Source organism: Rattus norvegicus, chromosome 2 (genome assembly GCF_036323735.1).
Source record: "Rattus norvegicus strain BN/NHsdMcwi chromosome 2, GRCr8, whole genome shotgun sequence".
Taxonomy (NCBI): domain Eukaryota; kingdom Metazoa; phylum Chordata; class Mammalia; order Rodentia; family Muridae; genus Rattus; species Rattus norvegicus.
In genome coordinates, this window is record NC_086020.1 from 95327 (window position 1) to 115582 (window position 20256).

The window sequence follows — 20256 nt, forward strand, 5'->3', positions numbered from 1 at the left end:
TTAAGTCCAAGTGGATCAAGGACCTCCACATCAAACCAGATAACACTCAAACTTATAGAAGAAAAACTAGGGCAGCATCTTGAACACATGGGCACTGGAAAAAATTTCCTGAACAAAACACCAATGGCTTATGCTCTAAGATCAAGAATCGACAAATGGGATCTCATAAAACTGCAAAGCTTCTTTCAGGCAAAGGACACTGTGGTTAGGACAAAACGGCAACCAACAGATTGGGAAAAGATCTTTACCAATCCTACAACAGATAGAGGCCTTATATCCAAAATATACAAAGAACTCAAGAAGTTAGACCGCAGGGAGACAAATAACCCTATTAAAAAATGGGGTTCAGAGCTAAGCAAAGAATTCACAGCTGAGGAATGCCGAATGGCTGAGAAACACCTAAAGAAATGTTCAACATCTTTAGTCATAAGGGAAATGCAAATCAAAACAACCCTGAGATTTCACCTCACACCAGTGAGAATGGCTAAGATCAAAAACTCAGGTGACAGCAGATGCTGGCGAGGATGTGGAGAAAGAGGAACACTCCTCCATTGTTGGTGGGATTGCAGACAGGTACAACCATTCTGGAAATCAGTCTGGAGGTTCCTCAGAAAATTGGACATTGAACTGCCTGAGGATCCAGCTATACCTCTCTTGGGCAGATACCCAAAAGATGCCCCAACATATAAAAAAGACACGTGCTCCACTGTGTTCAGCGCAGCCTTATTTATAATAGCCAGAAGCTGGAAAGAACCCAGATGCCCTTCAACAGAGGAATGGATACAGAAAATGTGGTACATGTACACAGTGGAATATTACTCAGCTATCAAAACAATGACTTTATGAAATTCGTAGGCAAATGGTCGGAACTGGAAAATATCATCCTGAGTGAGGTAACCCAATCAGAGAAAAACACGCATGGTATGAACTCATTGAAAAGTGGCTATTAGCTCAAATGCTTGAATTACCGTAGATGCCTAGAACACATGAAAGTCAAGACGGATGATCAAAATGTGAATGCTTCACTCCTTCTTTAAAAGGGGAACAAGAATACCCTTGGCAGGGAATAGAGAGGCAAAGATTAAAACAGGCACAGAAGGAACACCCATTCAGAGCCTGCCCCACATGTGGCCCATGCATATGCAGCCATCCAATTAGACAAGATGGATGAAGCAAAGAAGGGCAGGCCGACAGGAGCCGGATGTATATCTCTCCCGAGAGACACAGCTAGAATACAGCAAACACAGAGGCCTATGCCAGCAGCAAACCACTCAATTGAGAATAGGACCCCCGTTGAAGGAATCAGAGAAAGAACTGGAAGAGCTTGAAGGGGCTCGAGACCCCATATGTACGACAATGCCAAGCAACCAGAGCTTCCAGGGACTAAGCCACTACCTAAAGACTATACATGGACTGACCCTGGACTCTGACCTCATTGGTAGCAATGAATATCCTAGTAAGAGCACCAGTGGAAGGGTAAGCCCTGGGTCCTGCTAAGACTGAACCCCCAGTGAACTAGATTGTTGGGGGGAGAGCGGCAAGGGGGGGAGGATGGGGAGGGGAGCACCCATAAAGAAGGGGAGGGGGATGTTTGCCCAGAGACCGGGAAAGGGAATAACACGTGAAATGTATATAAGAAATACTCAAGTTAATAAAAAGAAGAAGAAGGAGAAGAAGAAGAAGAAGAAGAAGAAGAAGAAGAAGAAGAAGAAGAAGAAGAAGAAGAAGAAGAAGAAGAAGAAGAAGAAGAAGAAGAAGAAGAAGAAGACTACACACTATAGGGATTTAAGTGAAAAAAAAGAAAGAAAGAAGTCTATACAAAGCATAAAGTTACTTAAAGGCACCATCCAACCGCTACAGAGAGACACAATGGAAAGGATTTACTAATGAAAGACCTCAGCTCAGATCTTAATCAAAGGACTGCCACCTTAGCTATTATACAGGGTATATTCATGAGCTGTGAGCCTCAGATCTCTTCACCTATTAACAAGAAATGTGACTGAGTAGTGATCAGAAAATCCCCATGTGGGGCCATATGTGGATATTAGGTAGAGATGTGATCAGAGTAAAGAGAACTGAACGTAAATATGTCAAGCAAGGAGGGTTCCATTGTTTAATCCTGTATTTAGCAGTCTTTTTCTTATTTAAGTTTTAGATTTAAGTTCTGAATAGAGTCTCCTCAAGGTTTAAAAGTAAAAGAGTTTTGAACAGATGAGACTGATTTAAATCAGTCAGCTAAAAATAGTGTAAAATTCCCCAGTGTAGGGTTGCGTGATATCCATGTCCACTCTGCCACAGGGCAAGGATACAATAGGCGGGATTTGGGAGATGACTGCACTTACCCCATCGACCAGTGGTTGTATGGGAAGTCAAGGGACACTGCTCTGGGGATGATGAAATGTAGTCTGAGGCACAGGACCACTGGAGCTGCCTGAGGGATTGGGGAGGTTCCTTGGGCCTGCAACAAGACAGGGGCTGTCTGGTTCTTGTGCTCTTAGGCATCCAGGTGCCCCTGAATGCCACAGAAGAGTTGAGAATGGAGTTGGGGACCATGGAACTGGATCTAGTCCCGGGCTGAAGGGGAAAGAAGGGGGCCTCTAGCTGGTCCTTTGAGGCGAGACTTTGGCTTGGTGAGGGGGTGCTTGCTTTGGCTTGGTTGTGGTGGTTCCTGTGGTTGGGAGAGCATGGAGGCCTTCTGCAGGAGATTAGATGCTGGCTCTGTACTCTAAGGCCTTCTCTGTGGCTCACCATGGCGAATCCCAATAAAATGAGGCAGTCCATGGTTTTATGATATTTATCAGCATGGTGAAAAGTGAATGATTAAAACCGTACCCCACTTCTTAGGGTGGACTTGCGATTAAGTACCTTTTGAAGGGTGATATATCTAGGAAGGAAAGGTTATTGGCTAAGCCTCCATGCCTTTGGTACCTCATTAAAATGGAGATCTGTCTTGAGTCTATGAGACCACAGGCCATGTCCTCTACCTGTGGAGGGACTTGAGGCATTACCCTTCTATGACTGATGGCCATGAATCTATGGAGGGCTGTGGGCTTGTGATCTGCCTAGTTTCCCAGGAGTCAGGCAAAATGCCTACTGTCTCTTCAGTGTCACCGGGATTTCTAGCCTTAGTTCAACCAGGAACCAGGCTCTCTTTCATGGTACCACACAGTTCTTACTTCTTCTTTTCATATGACTCTAGGAAAGTTGCCCAAAGTGCCTCAACCACTGAAAGGTTTTGTAAGCTAAAACTGTAAAGAAATATTAAGGCAAAAATACTAAATGTCAGCCAATCAGTGACTATAAAGTATAACTCTGCCCTGTTCCATTCAACATACCACAACAGTCTGCCAGCTGGCTTCCCTACAATGGAAGGGGAATGATAGAGCAGCATGGATTTAGAATGTTTACAATAGGCTTCTGGACTTACAGGATTACTAAAGCATGTGTCCTTCTTGATGGGCACAGCAGTAGCAGCTCATTCTGGACTTCCATGTACATGTTAAGGGGCCTCTCACACCCCATCAAAAAGTTCCTTTTGTCTGCTTACATGGGCATTGGTAAGCTTTACTTAATTTTGCTTATTTTTTGGTTTTTCAAACATAGGGTCTCTATAGCCAAAGATGGCCTAGAACTCAAAGTTATCCTACTGACTCAGACTGGGTCTTGGCATACACTACCACATTTGATTCTTAATTTTAATATTTGTCAAAGGAACTATCTTCATTAGGAACAATCAGGTTTTGCAAAAGTGGCATTTCACATATTTACTAAGAAAATTACTTATACAATAAATAATAAAGAGCTCATTTATCACACCCTGACAAAATGCTCCCAAATACAGCTAATGGCATTTGTAACTCCTAAAGATATGAAGTATTAATGAAAGAAAATGAAGCTTGCCTGCCCCCCCCCCCCGTAATTTCAAAATTCAGAAGACTGAGGCTGAACAGTTATGGCTGGTTTGGGCTACCTAGGAGTGGTAATGGTGGTGTTGTGGGGAGGAGACGTAAGAAGAACAAGCCAGGTACAGTAAGTCACACCTGTAATCCCAGAACACAGGAAGAAGCTAAGGCAAGAACATTCTGAGTTCAAGCCAACAGAGGCTAGATGGCTATGTAGTTAGATCCTATCTCAAACAAACCAATAACCAAATACAAAGTGCTACCTTACCCTCACTTAATAGTTACAAGAAATATTTGTTACCTAAAACAAATGTACAATGAGTTCACTGTTGTGCCCATTTTAGTTGTATGACATAACACATAATGTGCCAAAAATGTAGAGAAAGCATCCTGGGGCCACTCTTAAACAAGGCAAGATAAGCTGGGTTTGGGCCCACACTTATTTCTCTTCTCAGTACCTTTCCCCCTTACCTTAGCCATCAGTTTCCTACTTAGGCAGTTACTTACAACTGAGGACCTTAAGGTATAGTGCAATCCAGGGACATTTTTATTTAAAGGGGCTTCTCCGTAAGAAATCAATGGGACAGTCTTTTAAATGAAGAGAGTTAGTGAAACTGGGATATCACATGCAAAAGAAGATGGACCATTAGCTTACACTATATATGAATATTAATTCATAATAGATTTTAAAATGGACTTAAACATAACACCAAAACTACTGAACTCAAGAAAAAGAAAATAGGTAAATATTTTGACAGTGGATTTGTTAATGATTTCTTGGATATGATATGAACATATACTCACAACAAAGTAGATAAACTAGAAAATACTCAGACGTAATACTATGAAAGCAGAAGGGGATCCATGACAAGAATAAATCCCATGATTTTGTGTGTCAACTAAAACTCTTAATTAAACTTTTGGGGAGAAAAAGGAAAAACTGGAGCTGAAGAGATGGTTCAGCACTTGAGAACACTTGCTTCTCTTGCACAGGACTAAGGTTTAGTATCCAGCGCACACAAGGCAACTTGGAACCATCTGTAACTCCAGTTTCAGGATATGCACCATTTTCTGGCCTCTACATGCATGCTGTAAACATACAAACATGTAGTCAAATATTCGTATGTTGAATTAATAAATATCAGCACTCAAATGCTGCCGCCGGTGGCAACAGCACACAATCACAATCCTCACCGCCCGCCAAAATGCTCTGGATTCGCGAATGAAACACACACAGACATACACACAGACACACAGACACACAGACACACACACACACACAGACACACAGACACACACACACACACACACACACACACACACACACACACACACACACACTCAGAGCCTTCTATTTAATATACTTTAAACATCGAAATGTCTGGACCCATCTAAACATCCCTGTAACTAAAACAATCTCCCCTCCCATATGCTTTAATTATTTCTTACTGAAGCCTATTTTCAATACTGGCAGCCACAGACCCAAGCCTGCAGCCCTCATGCGCCTTGATCTCCAACTCTTACATGTTGTCAGTGTTTCTGTGTCTTTGTCTCCCTGTCCTACATTTCTCAGGCCAGGACCTTCAATTTCCCTGTCAATGGTGATTCCCAAGTCCCGCCTCTGTCTCCCTGCCCAGCCATTGGCCACCAGCAACTTTATTACTAATCAGAGCCAACTGGAGGTAAGGACCCTCAGAGTCTTACAGGCAGACATGTGGTTCCCATGTGCTTTTGGGAGCCAAATGAACACAAATAGCATTACAACCAATCCACAACACTCATACACATTAAGAAAATAAATATTTAAGTTAAAATTGTATCAAATCACACAGCAGTGAAAAGACAACTTACGAAATAGAAGAAAGTATGTGAAATTATATGCAATAAGCGATAAAGATATAGGCTACTTAAAACTAATTTTATCATCACTCAAAAAGTAATCTAACAGGTTTGATGTATGGATGGCCAATAAGCACAGGAAAATATGCTCCCAGTCACCAATCATACAAAACCCGTAGGAGAGGCCTCCTCACACCCAAGCGGATGGGTACTGGGGTTCAGGGTGTTGGGCATAATCTAAGTATTGAATCCAGTGTCATGTGTGCCCTAAGCAAGTGCTCTACCACTTAACTCTTTCCTCAGCCCTTTTTTCCCTTGAGTCAGACTCTATGTAACCCAAATAGCCAGAATTCCTGATCCTCTTACTTTCATTGCCCAAGAGAGGAACTAGGTGAGAGGATATAATGATGCTCCCACTGTGGGAAAAAGCGTAGCAGAACTCCAAATCATTACTACAGCACTACATTATCTATGTCCACTTCTGAGTATAGACCAAACTCAAAGTAGATGTGGCCCTTGGTGAAAATGGATTGAGTTGCTTCCCAGGGTCTCTGGTCTGGCAGCAAATTGGCAGAGTGTTAACAGCTCTTACAAGGAAAGCCGGGAGGTTTGGGAGGACAATACAGGAGAGGTAGCCAGGGTCCTGTGTCTCCTCTGCTACTGTGGCAGTGCCAGTGCCAGTGCCAGTGCCAGGGTGGCATTAGCAGCAGTAGGCTTTGCTGATGGGAGGAGGCTGTGCCAAGGTCCAGATGAAAGCTTCTGATGACAGCTTCTGGAGAGAAAGCTCTTTCCCAAGAGTTACAGATCAGTAAAACAGACACTCTCAGATTACTCTAGGTAACATAGCTTCTGTACTTTATTAAATGTGAATAGGAAATATACTTTTGGAGAAGTAGAGTGGGATCCGAGGGAAGATGCTTCTCACTGGATCAGTTTGAGAAGCTAGTGATGCTCTATTTGCATGGGGAAGGATTCCAGGTGTTTTTCCTACGTGACTAATAGTCCTGATCTTCTCAGTGTGGTGTCCTGGTTACATGTTTTAGAGCAGGCAATGGCCTCATTCCTACCATTATCAATTCTGAGATTCATGGTGTTTGAGATCACTAAACCTTCTGAGCTCTTCTGTCTGATGTCATGGTCCACTTGCTCACAATGAAACATTTATCTGTACAACTGTATTCCCAACAGCAGCATTCATAGTAGCTAAAAGGTGAAAGCAATCCCAAATATACATTGATATAATATCAAAAAACAAAACATGCCACATTCACATATGACATATTATTTAGACTTAGGAAATTTAGGATGTGCAACAGCATGGTCATGAAAACAAGATGGTACGAAAAGCAGTCATTTGTAAAGTTAAACTGCTCTACCATCCCACTCAGACCAGATACTTCAAGTATTTAGGAGATACTGAAAATAGGAGAGTGTGTTTTGGGGTTGGGGTAATAACAGGAGCATCTTAGGTCAAGCTGAAAGGGATTTACTGACGAATGTTGATAATGTCTGTTGCACACTGTATTAATGTTACTGAACAACCCATGTAAAACTGGTTGGGACCAAAGAGATGGCTGAGCAGCCAAGGGCAATGGCTTCTCTCTCAGAGGACTATGGTGGGCTCCACTGCCAGCACCCACATGGTGATTCACATCTGTCTTTAACTCTAGTACCGGGAGTACCCAATGCTGTCTTCTAGCCTCTGTGGTTGCCAGGCAAGAATGTGGTGTAGAGACATACAAGGAAGCAAAAATACCTTTACACATAAAACGATAACTAAAAAAGGATCATCAAAATGTTACATTTTTATGTTTTAAGCATTTTAGCATTTCAGCACAGTTTTAAATGGTGTAGTTAATGGCTTAAAGATAAAAATGTGGATCAGAGAATGGCCACTAAAAGAATACAGAGCACTCAGAAATGCTTAAATAAATGGAATACAAACCCAGAGGTCTAAGAGAATTTTGAGAGAGTCTGTACTGTTATGTTCTATCTTCCTTTCACATTTCCTATATCTTTAATAGGGTACAGAGTTGGGAACTGTGAATTATATTTCCTAGGTGACTATCAAATCAAGAGTGTGCATGTGACTAAGTTCTATCCAGCAACATATGAACCGAGGCCACAGTCAAAATGTCTGCCATTTCCTTCTTTATGTTTACCCTCCCTAGTACTGAGGATCAAATTCCAATATTCTTAAAGAACGTTGCTTAATTTAATATCAAGAATATATGTGTAAAGGGTCAACATCTGGTGTTGAGCATTGTCTTATTTTGGCTCCCCAAAAAACCACACTTCCAGGCCTGAGGCTCCTGGAGTCCTTTAATTGAACATAAAGAGTTGCCATATAACCAATGACTGGGTAGAAAGACAGAAAGAAAGGGCAAGGGATTGAGAGAGGGGAGAATGAAGAGAATCAACATGATCCATATTTAGATTTAAGATCTGCAAGAGAGAAAGCAGCCTACAATATAGGTGGAAGGGAATAGGACCCTATAGGGAAAGTGGAGACTTTCCCAGAAGGTAACAGAGCAACAAAGATAAAACACAGATTTAAACATAGATCCCTCCTGGGATACCAGAGGGAAATGTATGCTAGATGTCAGGAGGATTAGAAATGTCCAGCCATTGGGCTTACTCGAGGCGTATCAAAATTAACTGATGTGCGTGCATGGGCGTGAGTGTGTGTGTGTGTGTGTGTGTGTGTGTGTGTGTGTGTGTGTGTGTGTGTGTGCGTGCGTGTGCGCGTGTGCATGTGCATGTGCATGTGCATGCGCACATCTGGGCACGTGTGTGTTTCATTCAGAGAACTCTTGAGCAGTTCCATGACTAACTATGGAGCCAAAGCAGAAAAATGGATTCAATGCTACAGTCTAGTACATTGAGGTCTCAAGTGAGGTTTTCATTAACCTGGATATGGGGGGTTCACAGCCCAGTCAGCCAATGCACAGTTTATTCAGTTTCAACTTCTTTTAAAGGCAAAGCAGGATAAAAGTTTCCCACAATTTATAGTTCTCACCAGCTGCTGCTTCCCTACCAATAGCATATCTTGGATCGAAGTGATGCAAACTTCTTTGCAAACTGAGAAACTTGTCAGCAGTCCAACTCTTCGATCTGTTAGATGTGCTGTTGTCTAATTAACCTATAAACAAAGTTACTTTCTCACGAGAGAATGATCATGAAGGCCACGTCCTCAGGTTTGCAGCTTACTTGTGAGTAAGAGTCACCAGAGTCCTCTGCTTAAGGAAGTGTGCCTCCTCGGTATCTCAGTGTGCTGGGAGTGACCAAACCATCCTAGCATGCCCTGCAGCTGACAAGCTAGGAGCAGTTGCTTCCTGTCATTTCTCTACAGTAGACTAAAATAGTGTCAAATGAAATCCGTAGAGAATGGCTAAGCAGACAGAGTGACCCGTGGTCCTGAATAGCCAGAGAAATGCTGCCCTCTGTGGATTAGCTGCCTACCTTCGGGCCAGCACAGGCAATAGAAAAGTCTCAGTATTTGCATCAGATCCAGTCTTTTCCAATCTCTTGGCCTGTGCCTTAGTGAACTTAAGAACACTTAATGATTTTAGTATTAGTAATTTATTCCACATTTCAGCTACATAATTGAGATTGTGCCAAAAGGGAAAAAATGAAACAAAGTACACACTTAGTAGTCTTAGATGTAAGAATCATGGAGTTTAGAGAATTATATAACCCATGTCCTATAATTAAACCTGGAAGAAGACCCTCTTGGAAGGGTGGGAGAGCGAATGGACAGGAAACCGGGAAGGGGAATAACATGGAAATGTAAATAAAAAGTATACCTAATAAAAAATTTAAAAAAAAACAAAGAAGTTCCTCTTAAACCTTGAGTGTGATCAAACAAGACTAAGCCAGAAAGGAACATTTTGTTCAGTTTTATGCTGGACTCAAGAACAATCATATACAATACACGCATCGATCACAGACATTTTTTTGTCCTCTCCTGCACACATAGAAAGCCATGGGGCCAGAAACTCAGATAATAAACTTGAGTCCAAACACAAGAAGCAAATTAAAATAACAACAACAATAAAGAAACCTGGTTTGGTGGCACACACTTGTGCTGGGGAGACAGAGACTCCATATCCTCCCTAGCCAGATGGCCAAGTCAACCTGTCCTATTGATGGCACCTGAAGAGTAAACCCCAAGGTTGTCCTCTGGCCTCCACACATGCGAGCTCACATATGCAGAGCCACCAGGCCAAAGGAGCCTGCAAAAGCTTTTTCATGAGCCAATAAGATAGCTCAATGGGTAAATGTTCTTGTGTCGCCAAGCCTGATGTAACCTGGGACCTACACTGAAACCTGACTCCCACCAGATGCCCCTGACCTCCTTGTTTTGTGGTTTGGTCTGTTGCTGTGCATTGTAATGCTAACTGCAGACCCCCAAGGCCTGATTGTCCCAGAGACAAGAGTCCACAAGTAGACCCAAGTGATGAGATGTGATCTTTTCCCCAAATTATTTCTGATAAGTGAATAAAGATGCCAACAGTCAACAGCTGGGCAGAAGACACAGAGACAGAGTTTAGCATTCCAGGACTTCTGGCATCAGAGAAGAACCATGAGGGGAAAAGAATGTGAAGGGAGGAGGAAGCCTCCATGGGTCAGGTAGGTTGGCTAATTGGTGTTAGGAGAAGCCCAGACATAGGAAATTTAATTTTATAGTGGGATTATTGGCTGTGAAACAGACATAACATCAAGAGGATCCATATCTGCCCAGCTCCTTTGCTGATTAATGTAAATATAAAGCTTGTGGGTGTCTTTTATCTAGGAACTAAGTAGTCAGAGGCAGGGGAGAAACCCTGTGTGAGGATTAAACAATTTCTACAACATTCACACATACAAATCCTGCCATACACACGCACACAAAAAAATAAAAATAAAAATTGTCACTTTTAAAAGGGGGTAAATGAACTTGTCATCACCTATGAGGATCCAAATTCTATCACTGCAATCCATGGGGTAGGAGGACGACCTCCCCACTCATTTGTCCTCTGGTCTCCATATACACACACTAACATATATAGACATATGGACACAGAATACGTTAATGACTTAATTAATTAATTAATTAATTAAAAGTTTTTCTAATTATCTGTTCTTGGCCCCAGCTCACTCTGTCTTTGCTTTACACAGCTCAACTCCCCACATCTGCCTCTCCTTCTCTCATGCCTGTCATGCTCTCATGTGTGTTTCTCCTCCCTTAGTGTCCATGTTTAAATCTATATTTGCCTCCTTATAAACTACATCTCTGATGATTAGACAGATACTTCCCAGGTTGAAAGAACTTGCTGTGCGATCATGAGGCCTGCAGTCCGAATCCCAGAATCCTGCAAACACCAGTCACTACAGCTGCCAGGAATCAGACAACATCTTCTTAGGCAAAAATAATGAAATACTGCCAGTAATTTGGATGAACATACACTTATGAATATATGGCAAAATGCAAAACTTTGTCCTTTTAAAATGTAGCTCACAAAAAGAGTGAGTCAAAGGGAAGTAAACATACTGGTTTCTTTTATACCATGTGAACCAAACAAATCTGTTCCTTTCTCATAAGCCAAATTTAAACAATGCTTTGGAAAACTATCCACCTGGACCTGGATCATCCTGCTCTGTTGTCTCCATCTAGATTTTCCTCACCTCTCCTTCTCCTCCCTCCTTCCTAGACATTTCCCCACTTGCCCTTCCTTCTCATCCAATGATAGGGTATGCCTTATCCCTGACTCGCATCGCCTTACACAGAGCAGTGCCACAGATTTCAGCAGAATACAGGAGAGGGATGGACTGGGGAAATAGGACGCTCAATGTTCAACACAATGATGTGAAGGGTCAACATCTAGTCGAAATTCTGTTCTCAGACAGAACAAGGCCTACATTAAACTCCTGGGCTTGGCTATTTCTGTAGATTTCTAATTTCTCAAAGCCTAGCTGAGGAGCCACCCATTTAGTTGAATGCTACCTTGTTCAATCATTAATGTTTAGGAGGGTTTTTTTTACCCTTTTACATCAACATGGGAAAGTTCGCCAACAGTAAGAATAATATTGAATATAAGATCTGTTTGTCAAGTCCATTTTCCTCATGAAGAACTATTATAAAAATTGAGGACCAGCATGAAGGCTCAGCAAAAGGTTTTTGCCACAAAGCCTGATGACTTGAATTCAATACCTGGATCACATATGGTAGAAGGACCTACCACCCACAAGTTGGCCTCTGACCTCCACACCCATACATGTATATACATACATACACACAAAAATGCGATGAAAATTAAAAACGGAAAACCTAACAAAATTAATTATAATTCAGCCAAGGTACCTTTAGTGCAATCCGACCTGCTTTATCTTCTGCTGACTTAACAATACAGAGGGGGAATGGAAAGAAATGGCCTATTGTTTTGACTGTGCCTAAAACCTCAAGCATGCCCAAGAGAAGGCAAGCCTGTAGGATGGGCAAGGTCCTAGAGGGATAGTACCAAAATATCACCACACAGTAGAGAACACATGTAGTCAGAAACTACTTAAACAGAATGTGTAAGTCCTCAATACACAGGACACAGTTGATGGTGCTTGGGGTGCAATTCTTAGGGGCCCTGCAGTGTGTAAAATACATGACACTTGTGTTATATAACTGTCTGGGATTCAGTGAATCTATATGCTTCAGTTCTAGCTTTGGATAACCTCAGCGGACCTTTGTGGAGTTTTTTATCAATATAGTAGCTCTTTACCTCCTCATAACCTTATTATGCTTTAGGCTTTTATTGTTTTATTTTGCCCTCCCACTATTTAAAGTTGACCAGAAGAAAAGGGTTGTGTTGAGGCTAAGTTGGTTGGACTGGTTTTCTTCTTGGAGGTAGGCTTCTGAACATCAAAATATCTGAATGGACCACCTCACCTCTAGATCCCAATGAGGTCTTTTCAATAGAACCCAACTGAAATTGTCTGATTGTTTCTTCTCAAAGATCAGGAAAAAACAACAGTGCCATTTCAGACCTCTTATAGAGGGAGGGGCATGTGGCTGCCTCGGTATTCTGTTGCTCGTGATTTTTGTAAAAACCGAATTTTTAAAGTCTGTTAATGTTTCACAAAGAGGAAAGCACAGTTTGTGGTATCCTATAATTTTATAGCTTTACATTGTGTGTTTCTTCCTTTTAGGAGAAACTCTAACATCAAGCCATCACATGCACAGAATGTCCAATTAGTGGGTTGGTCCTCCACAGTCCTTGGTGTAGTATTTAGTTTGATCATTTACATTCTTTTGTATATGAACCCCAATAGGCTTATATGTTTGAATACTCAGTCATCCGGGAGTTGAATTATTTGAGAAGGATTAGGAGGTGTGGCCTTTGGGAATAGGTATGGCCTTATTGGAGGAGGCATGTTATTGGAGGAGTGGGTTTAGAGGTTGCAAAGTCCAGTGTATCATTCTGGGATATATTAGGAGGTACAGGTCTCAGTTACTGCCCCAGCACCTTCTTACTTGCTTCTGGCCATGATAACGTGTACTGATTTTATAAAACTGTAAGCAAGCCCCCAATTAAATGTTTTCTTTTACAAGAGTTGCTTCAGTCATGGTATCTCCTCATAGCAATAGAATAGTGACAAACTCAGAGTTTATTTGAGTTATAATTTCAGGTAACAATCCATTATTTCAGGAAAATCATAGGAATTGCAGGAATTTGAGGCAGATGGCTGACGAATATTCACAATCAAGAGTAAAGAGAGCATATTTGCACGGATAGTTACTTAGAAGCTTTTTTCACTTCTATATATAGTTCAGGGCCCAACCTAGGGATTGGTGCTGCCCATAGTGAGCTAGGACTTCTTACTAAGTATTCAAACGTATGAACCGTTGGCAGCCATTCTCATTCAAGCCACCATAATCCCTTGTTCCCTAAGTTGATTCTTGCCAGGATATGTAATGACAGTAAGAAAAATAAGACTAGAACAAAACTTGGTACCAAGAGTAAGATAGTCGTTGTGTGCTGAGATTTAAAAAAAAATTAAAGATATCTACCACCACCACCACCTCAACCACCAAAACGTGCGTATAGTCCAACATGATTGAAACAATTCCTAAGTAAGACTCTCTTCCCAGGTGATTCCAGATTGTGTAAAAATGACAGCTAAAAGTAGCCAACAAAATGACCAAAACAAAGAAGAAAAGCAGCCTTAGAATATAGCCCCCTTTTCGATCACTGAGAAAGTGAGAAATCACTACTGCCCAGGATAATCATGACAATAGTTTTTCAGTAGGAAGAGACATGCAGTGTGTGACATGACATTCTACTACCAGTAAATGATACCATCTCAGTGGAACCCACTCTTCATTTAGTATTTTATGTTGTGGTATAATGTGTGATGCTCATTCTCAGAAGAATTCTGAGAACTTTGAAGTAATTCTGGATGGCTTACAGCCCCTGTTCCTGCTGCTGGATTAATGAAGCATAGTTATATTTATGGGTGGGGTTGCTTTTCGAGCCATTCAGATTTTCATTTAGCTACTGTTATCTATTGGAGCACGAGTAAGCCACTTAAAATTTCAAAATCTCAATTTTCTTATCTCATACGATGTGATGAAGATTGCTAATCCATTGCAATGTCTATTGTGTAATAAATTTTTAATAAATTATGAGAACATCCTGAACAAGTCTAGACTGCAAGCTTTTAAAGGGCTTGGTGTCATATTTTTTCAGTCTAAAGAATTCAGATATTTAAAGTCCTCTAATTTTATGAGGTATGTCTAGTTGAGCACATATAATTCTAGCTTCATGAAAATCTGGAACACAAGAACTGGCTGGCAGAATTAGAGGTTCAGCTGTTGCCCATGTTTTGAGGGAGGTCAGAGGTCAGATAGCGTGGGCTTGAAGTTTGGTTTTCACTCTTGGTGAGTGGGTTCTTGGTTAAGGCAGATAATCCCTCTACACTCCATTTCTGTATCTGAAAATGAGGCACGATTACCGGATAAACAAAACAGTGGAAAGAGTGCCCAGGCCGAGCCCTGTACGTTATAGATGGCTCAGTTAAGGCTTGCTATTGCTATCATTGACTTCAGGAACATCGTTCTGGCTCAAGTACCAAGTTCTAGAGGAAGTGCTGGTGGCCAGCAGGTCACATGTAACAACAACAGGTGATTTGATTTGGGGAAAAGCACAGCATATCTAGGCAAACAGCACAAAGAAAGCCAAAGATAACTGAAAACATGGCTGCTTTCACTACCCAGTGGAGACAGCTCACACTGATGTTATATTTGGGCAGCCATGAGATCTTTCTGCATCATCAGAAGTACACCAGCATTTATTTACAGAACTCTGTGTTAGGGCAGCTGGGAAAGTCTTAAAGGAAATGAAAAGTAGAACCTCAGAGAAACAGAGTCTGGGGAGGGGACGACTTCTGTGTGGAGGACATAGAGACTGATACAATATACTTAAGTATAATTTGTGTGTGGGTTTGCTTCTTGTTTTTCTTTGTTTTTTAACTCAAGTCTCATGTATTCCTAGTAACAATCAAGAATGTAGCAAGAATGCAAAGGATCAGGGAGTGGATTATACAGGAGAAAGTGTGGGAGTTAGGAAAACCATTCTAGTAGTATTTTTTCCTATTCATATCAGCAAGGGTTTACTGAACATCCCTGTGTAGCAGGTCCGTGCTATGAAAAATAAGATAAAGAAATACTATGCATCGCTGACCACATTCCAATGACTATGCAAAGCCAGCCAGGAATACATTTGTAAAGCTGTCTCTTGTCCTGTGTTGAGAGAAACAAGCATTCTTAAGTGACTACATAAGGTAGATAAGAGAGCACAGAGACAGAGTCAGACAGAGTGTGTCAAAGACATACCATGACATGAAACTACAGTTCAAACCCTGGAGCCTTTGGAAACGACAGACCTAACTAGAGTACTGGAGAGTTTAAATGAAAGGCTGAGAAACATATGCCCAAGTATTAGGCATGCAGAAAGAGCAGGTTCTTTGGAACATCTGCAGATGGGAATGGCAAGGAGCAGCATCCACTGAGGTATACCAGGATCCAGCTGTTTTTGCAGATGGGGTACTGGAGAGAAACAGTTCAGTATTCTGATGATGTAAGGCTGGAAAGAACAGGATATATCAGAGGAGATACAGAACAGCATTAGCTTTTCAGGAAGTTGGGGAAGCTCCACCCAAGCATGTCAGACAGAGATATACCATAGATTTGTTTAAATTTTATGGACAGTGCAGGGTTAAGTGAAGAGTGTATTAATAAGGCATAGGAATGCCTACATGTAAGAAAATCTTATGCCAGCAGTGGTGTGTTTTCTCTCACAGTGAAGGGGTGGTGACAGGAGGGCAGTGACTGATTCAGGTACTCTGCTCTCTGCAGTTTGGCTTTGTCATGCTTTGCTCTCCTAGAGGCCATTCTGCCATAAGAAGATGATTGGTTGAGCACAGGACCTTGCAATTGTGTTTATTGATACAAGAGTGGGATATAAGCCAACAGTTCCTTTATCATCCATCATAAAGGCCCTTCCAAAGACCAACAGCCTCAGTAGATTTCTGCAAGTCAGGTACATACCATCTCCATTGGCCACCTTTGGCTGTAAGAAAAGCTAAGCAAGCAGTATTTCTCCTTGTATAAAAGGTCTTGGCATGGGAAACTGGGAATAAACAACGAATAAGTTAAGCTACCATTTCTTCTACCATAGGGAGCAGGTGAGATACAATGAGGACCTGCAGCAGGCTAATGGTAACAATACATGCCTTTAGAAGAAACATGGAATTTAGAAATTCTTCTAGTTCTTGATGTGGAGTCTCAGGGGAAACTCAGCAAAAGGCTGGATATGAGTATAAAGCCAAAGGCTCAGGGCTGGGTCTGAGACTCTCGCTGTGATGAGGGGCCATTAGAAGAGTCTGGACACTCCAGATTGGCATGTAGCAGAAAGAGAATCAGGTCTCAGTAATGACATGCTTTTAGAGCAGAGGCGTAAAACCAAGACCTTAAGGAAGAATATAAGGAGATGACCAGAGAGGAGAGCCAGGCAGAGAATTTCTAGAAAGAGACTCCAGAAGGGCGAGAAATACCAAAGAGGTCTAAAGGTAAAAGGCTGGAAATTGCATAGAGAATTTTGTCATATGATTTCATAGCTGGTCTCGATCTGAGCCATCTATTGGTGGAAATGGAACAGTCCATTTCCCTGTATTGTAAAGGAAGGCAGCTGGCTAGTGTAAATTCCTTCTCAGCAGAGACTCTAAAAATGCAGAGGAAGGAAATCAATGCTGTAGGAAGTAGAGAAAAACATTAATGGCTTGACTGGGGTATAGTTAGGGATTAGGAGAAAGGCCAATAGAAAGGGAATGGTAGAAGACACAGGAGACACTTGTAGGAATGAGAAAAGGCATTCAGGCATCACCCTTTATCCATGGGTTTGTATTTTATTGCCTTAGTTTTTCATGGCCACCTACCTGCAGCTCCCAATCTTCCAGAAATAAATAATGCATACGTCTTTTTCAGTAAGTCTTATTAAAGCATCTTGTTCCATTCTGTTTTTGTTAATGCCTCTATGGCTTACTTTTATTATGATTTTTAACTACGTGTAGGTATGTGTTTCTGCATGTCTCTGGTTTCCACATTCCCTAGAGTATGAGACAGTCCTGAGTTGCATGAAGTAGGTGCTCAGTACCAAACTCAGGGGCTCCATGAGAGCAGCAAATTCTTTTAACTCCTGAGCAGTCTCCAGCCCCTTCAGCTGCACCTAATTAACAACTCAATGCTGTCCTAGGTGTGCATAGAAAAAGCCCTAACACTCAGTTTCAGAAATCCAGGGGATGTGTTCTGCAATGGAAGAGGTAGCAACTGTAATCATGACTGCAGGACCAATTTTAGTTATCTGTCAGAATGAGGGCCACCATTCCTAGCTTTGCTGCACTTAGAATCTGAACAGTATGAAGCTTTTGAGTCCAAAGAAAAGAAGAGGAAGGCTGTTGGGAAAGAATCTGAATGCCCCCCCATACCATCTCTTTATTTAAAATTATAGGAAACCTACATGCTCAGTAACACAGACGACAAGACTGCAAGACTCACAGTCGTTATACACTGTACATCTTACATCAAATACTATCTTGCGCGTGGTATTTCTTAGGCACAACATAATTTCACGTGAGCCTCAGTCTGAGAAGACGTGCTAATTTGCCCTATTCTATTTTTTCACAGGCCATCACACCAACCTTGGAATATAGTTGGATAGCAAAGTTATGCAAAGAGTCCCTGAGTACTACAAGAGCTGGTCTACACAGAGAGTGTGCTCCTCTAACTTTGCATGGGGCATGCTTGTCTGACAGTCCATGGAGCATATACTTCTGGCCCATCCTTGGAGCATGCTCATCTGACTCACCATGGAGCATGCTCCCCCACCTATGCATGGAATGTGCTCTTGAGAACTTGCATCTATCTGCACACAGAGGAACAGATGTGCTTTCATTTTCCTAAGCAAAATAACAGGAAGTATCATCATTATTGAGGTCACAGTATTCATAATAGGAATGTGTGGAGAGTCAAGTGAGATCTATTGGGAAGCATGGTGTCTGGTTCTGTCCCTATCTTGAGGGAGATAAAATAATCTCAGTTCTCAAATGGTATCAGTCACCGTAAGGACCCAATCCAAAAGGACTAAACATTTCTGTAGTCCCTTATAATCTGAGCTTGAAAGGGGCCTCTGCCTCTTCAGCCAGCTGGGCAGCTCACAGAAATTCTATCCTTGCAAATGGAGATATAGGTACCAGAGAAGCAGCTCTTCCCTCTGATTAGTGGAACAGCTGACAGAAATTGCCTTTTCCCAAAGACACAAAGTGACATATTAAAGGAGAAGCCTCTCTTTTGGTGCCATGGAGTCATTTAAAAATAAATGTAGAAACTCCAAAGAATGTCTGTTTAAGCACAGCTGTAATTCAGGGACACAAGACCATACACTTCTGCCATCTCTCTGCCGGATTCACTTCTTGATCCTCAGATTATGTAGGAATCAAATCCAGTACTATCTTTACTTTCAAAGTCAGTTTGCCTGTTTTGCTGGTGACTACATGGTATGTTAGAGCCTTGTACTTATGCTTCAGTTTCCAAACATAATTGTGATCATGGGCCGGTGAGGTCGAGGACTAGGTCATGAAAGCCCTCATAACTTACCCACCTGGGTAAGCTTGCAGGAATGTTGCCAAATGAATGAGAGATTGATGAAAACTGGAGTACAGTAGTGGGTGTGTTGCTAAGCAGCCTGGTAAAGAGGATTACAAATTAGGTCCAATTAGTAGAAAAGGTGGGGTGGATAGTGAGAAAGACCGCTGTTCTGGGTCAGCAAAACTGGGTCCTAGTCCCAGGCCGGCTTGCTTGGCTTTACTCACTCAACAAATACTCTTCGAATTTCTAGGCATTTGACAGGCTCAGAATAAAACAACTTTTCTTCTCCCAAAACATACTGAAGGTGTCTAATTGGATCACATGAGAGATATGGGAAGACATTCCACCTTGGGAAGTAAACGTGGGGTATGTGCTGAGCAAGAGGCTTCTAAAACAAGTTGTTGTCCAGGAAAGCATTCTGAAGACTGCTGCTTCATGCCTTGAGGGATACAAAGGGTCATTTGTAGAGTGGTGGAAAAATTTACCCACCACAGGGAACGGGACTAGTGTTTGAGTTATTCTGCATCATGAAATGTAGGAGGTGCCATTTGACAGCTGGTAGCATAGCCAGAGGTGAATCTAACCTAAGTTACGTTGCAAAGTAAAAATGCCATTGAGTCAGTACAATTTGCAGTTGAAGGTAGAAGTCTAGAGACAAGACAAAACTGGGTTTAAAGATAAGCTTTGACATATACTAGTCACGTGACAGTAATCACTTAAAAAACAAACAATCAAACAAACAAACCAAAAAATACAAACACTCTTCAAGTTTAGTTTCCTTAGCACAGTGTTCTCCTGATTTGGTTATCTATTTATGTCCAGCAACTCCTCTCAAATGAAATGCCTTAAGACAACACATATTTAGTAATTCTCAGGGTCATTATGAATTAAGAATGTGTTATGGCTTAAATGAGGCCCTTGCTTCAAGGGTCTATCACATGGCTGCAACCAAAGTCAACCATGGTTGTGGTGCTATCTCAAGACTCCAGAAGCTCATTTACAGGTCTCTTGGCAGAGTTTGGTTCTTGCTGGCTGGTGACCAGAGGCTCTCTGGAGTTCTTTACTATGTGTTGCCCTCCTAAGGCAGTATATAGCTTCCTCAGAACCAGTGGAGATATGGTGTTGACTGGCAAGACAGAAAGGCCATTGAAGTGAATTCTGATCACTATGGCCCCATTCTGTTGGTCAGAATTCACAAGCTAGCCTACCCTTCTCAGGTTGGCAGGGGTGGGTTGTTGGAGAGTAGGAGTGCATGGGAGGATGGGCATTTATACAAGAAAGAGAACACTAGGAAATCAAGCTGTGGGGATTCCATCTTTGATTTTGGTTTGCCTCTAATTT

The 20256-nt window shown here is 41.8% G+C and overlaps 1 pseudogene; it reads left to right on the plus strand.

The window, feature by feature from the left end:
• Window positions 1-20256, plus strand: part of LOC134485542 (polyubiquitin-like) — a 128594-nt pseudogene that overhangs the window by 16925 nt on the left and 91413 nt on the right.